The sequence below is a fragment of the Rutidosis leptorrhynchoides genome, chromosome 2 (genome assembly GCF_046630445.1).
Source record: "Rutidosis leptorrhynchoides isolate AG116_Rl617_1_P2 chromosome 2, CSIRO_AGI_Rlap_v1, whole genome shotgun sequence".
NCBI classification, from domain to species: Eukaryota; Viridiplantae; Streptophyta; class Magnoliopsida; order Asterales; family Asteraceae; genus Rutidosis; species Rutidosis leptorrhynchoides.
The window spans coordinates 465,728,901-465,733,011 of NC_092334.1; positions in this window are offsets into that span (position 1 = coordinate 465,728,901).

Genomic DNA, 4,111 nt, shown 5'->3' on the forward strand with positions numbered 1-4,111 from the left:
TAGGGAACAGACACCCTAATTGACGCGAATCCTAAAGATAGATCTATTGGGCCTAACAAACCCCATCCAAAGTACCGGATGCTTTAGTACTTCAAAATTTATATCATATCCGAAGGGTGTCCCGGAATGATGGGGATATTCTTATATATGCATCTTGTTAATGTCGGTTACCAGGTGTTCACCATATGAATGATTTTTATCTCTATGTATGGGATGTGTATTGAAATATGAAATCATGTGGTCTATTGTTACGATTTGATATATATAGGTTAAACCTATAACTCACCAACATTTTTGTTGACGTTTAAAGCATGTTTATTCTCAGGTGAATACTAAGAGCTTCCGCTGTTGTAAACTAAAATAAGGACAAGATTTGGAGTCCATGTTTGTATGATATTGTGTAAAAACTGCATTCAAGAAACTGATTTCGATATAACATATTTGTATTGTAAACCATTATGTAATGGTCGTGTGTAAACAGGATATTTTAGATTATCATTATTTGATAATCTACGTAAAGCTTTTTAAACCTTTATTTATGAAATAAAGGTTATGGTTTGTTTTAAAAATGAATGCAGTCTTTGAAAAATGTCTCATATAGAGGAAAAAAACCTCGCAACGAAATCAATTAATATGGAACGTTTTTAATCAATAAGAACGGGACATTTCAATAAGTTTACCGTAAATAATAAAATTCATCATTTTGATAGACCACAAGATTCAAATACAGTACACCTATCTCGTGTACGAAACCATTTTTCATAAATCTTAGTAACCGTACACATATCTCGTGTACAAAAAATATCATACACATAACCTGTGTATAAAATCATTCTCTCGATACATAACATTCACTTTTCATTCATTTCTTGGCTTGGTAACCGACCTTAACATATTATGCGCATAAATAATATCCCCAAAACAGAACATCTCGTCTGTATAATATATAAACTTCGAAGTACTAAACACCACGTCCACTAGCTCTTCCGTCTAGTGAACATTCTGGGTGGGGGTGTTAAACCCAGTAGCTACCTTTAGGATTCGCGTGAATTAGGGTCATACCCGATTCTAATTCTTAGGTTACCAAGTAATAATAATCAGGGGAAATATTCACAACAATTAGTGGCAATTATAACGTCCTACTAATTCAATAATAATCCACGGAACTTTCGTCTGCATAATAATTCATTCGAGGAATGTTTTGCTTATGTCTATCTCGTCAAACATTTATAAAAGCATTTCATGTATTCGCAGTTCAAAAATATATTTCAAAATCATTTAATAAAGCAGTTGTAAAAACAGCGCATGTATTCTCAGTCCCAAAAATATAAAGAGTAAAAGGGAGCAAATGAACTCACTATACGATATTTTGTAGTAAAAATATTCATATGACGATACTGAACAATGCAGGGTTGGCCTCGGATTCACGAACCTTACTTAGAAAAAGCTCTAAAAAGAAAAAGTGACCATGCCCAGGCTCGAGCCCAAGACCTCACGTTAACCATACCACACGCCTAACCACTAAACTGCTTGTTAATTCTTTGATTTATCTACTACACTTAATTTCTTAAAACACAATATCGGCCCAACAACAATCCGCATCCACTTGGTTCATGTTCGGCCCAATTACTGATTTAACCAAGCCTAATTCATAGGCCCAATTTGTTGAGTTAAATACAAAAAAATTTCGCAGCAAGCTGGGATTGAACCTGCGACCTCTAGTTCCTCTAGTTTTAACAGACAACAACCTGAACCATCTAAGCTAGCTTGTTTTTCTGAAATAATAAACAGATTATTTTCTTTTAATTCATTTCCTGTCTTCATCTTCTTCCTCAAATTATCATCGATCTCCATTATTATCTTCACCATCATCTTGCTACTGCATCATCATCTATGATTATCATAACCATCAATATTTATTATCATTATCATCAAACGTCATCATCAGGTACATCAAGCTCATCATCATCATTATTTATATCATCGCCATGATCGTCTTTGTTATCATAACCATCATCATTCCTACTGTAACATCACCATCACCATCATTTATCATCGTAACATTAGTAGACTGTCATCATCTTTGTTAACTCGCTGTACTGGCACCACCATCATACATCATTTCACTTCGTTGATTTAACAGAAATGGGAATGGAAATAGAAAAGTTACACACCACAGTAGCAACGAGCAGGAAATAAATAAATGGGTTTGAGATGGTGATATAAGGAGGTGATGGAAGGTGGTTGTGAGTTGCGGTGGGGTGAAGTGTTGGTGATGGTTCACGATCAAGGTGATGGTGGTGATTCATAATGAATTCAAAACAGACGAGTTGTAATAGTAGTTTAAAGGGTGATGATTGTGGTGTACTATGGTGGTGGTGGTTTCGTGGTTTATGGTGGCAAAGTGATGACGGATGAAAGTGGGTGGTGATGGTATAATGGTATGCGTGTGGTGTGAGTTGCAGGTACAACAGAAACAACGGTGGTTGTTATCATGTTACATGTACATAGGTATATATATATATATATATATATATATAGAAATTAGATGGTGGTTGGGATAGCAAAACAGTATGTATTACTTCGAGTAGTAGTAGCATGTCGATACAGTTTTTGAAACAATACCTCGGCTGAGGTTATTATTTGTTGATCATTAACAGAGAATAGAAGGAACAACCTGATCGATGGTTGTTGGTTTTGTATCGAACCAAAACAGAAAAACAATAGTTGAGCAGAAACATTGATGGTTTGGTTGATTTGGTAACTCGATCAACACATCTTTTTTTTTTTTATCAAATGGGTTTCATCAAAGGACATGGTGATCATGGGTGATTGGGTTTTAATCATAAACAAAAGGAAAAGGATGTTGGTTGTTTGCAATATGTCTATGCTTATGTAAATAATATACACTAGTAATTGATGTTAAATGGTGAGAAGAAACAGTATCACTAGTTTAGTTGAAATGGGTTTCATGGTAGTTTGCTTGGTCTTGGTTTGTGTTGCCTGACGAAAATAGAAAATGGAATTAGATAGAAAAAGGAGAAAAAAGTCTAAAGTAGTGGTTGTAATGGGTGGAGATGGGTTAACATATCTATCTATCCCTCAGCATCTTACCATATATCTATATATATAAACTATGTGAATAATAAAGCTAGTTTAATAATTAACAATAATAATATAATAATAATCTAAAGTTTGTGAATTGAAGTGTAACAGAATTCGACAAAGGTGAAATGAAAAAGGAATATAAGCACAGTAGTTCAATCAGTTAGCAGTGAATTGAAATTGTTTTAATGTGATGATTCGCGGACAAGAATAACATAATTGGATTTAGATATTTAATAATAATAATATAATAATAATTATAATATAATATAAATATATAAACGTGTGATTAAGTTAGCCATCGTCTACTATTTCATTCATGGACTGAAATTCGTACTCCGTTGTTAATCAGTGACGGATAAAAAGTCCTCTGAAAAATCTCATATTTTTAAATTAAATGTCTTTATTTCTTTCAGTCATTATGGTATAAAATTCGATCATCAATTTATTAAATAAAAATTACATCAACTGTCCCTCTCAATTCTGAGAAAAATATAAAAAGTGTTAAAATTAAATAACTAGATCCTAAATACATTTTTAGTAAACCTAAAATTTATAGAATTTATTTTCGGATCACCGTTTATTTTAAAATCATATAAGTTTAAATTAAACTTCTCTAAATAATAAACGAAACGTTCAACGAGTATTACAATCATTAAATAATTATATTTAATATACTCTATACATATATTTATATTTATTTTTATATGTATACACATTTATTTACAAATAATAGTTCGTGAATCGTCGAGAATGGTCGAAGGTCAATTGAATATATGAAACAGTTCAAAAATTTTGAGACTCAACTTTACAGACTTTGCTTATCGTGTCGAAATCATATTAAGATTAAAGTTTAAATTTGATCGGAAATTTCTGGGTCGTCGCAGTACCTACCCGTTAAAGAAATTTCGTCCCAAAATTTGATTGGGATGATCATGGCTGACAATCAGTATGTTTTCATGATGCATACGAGTTGTTAATATAAAATTTTATCATTATTGATTAA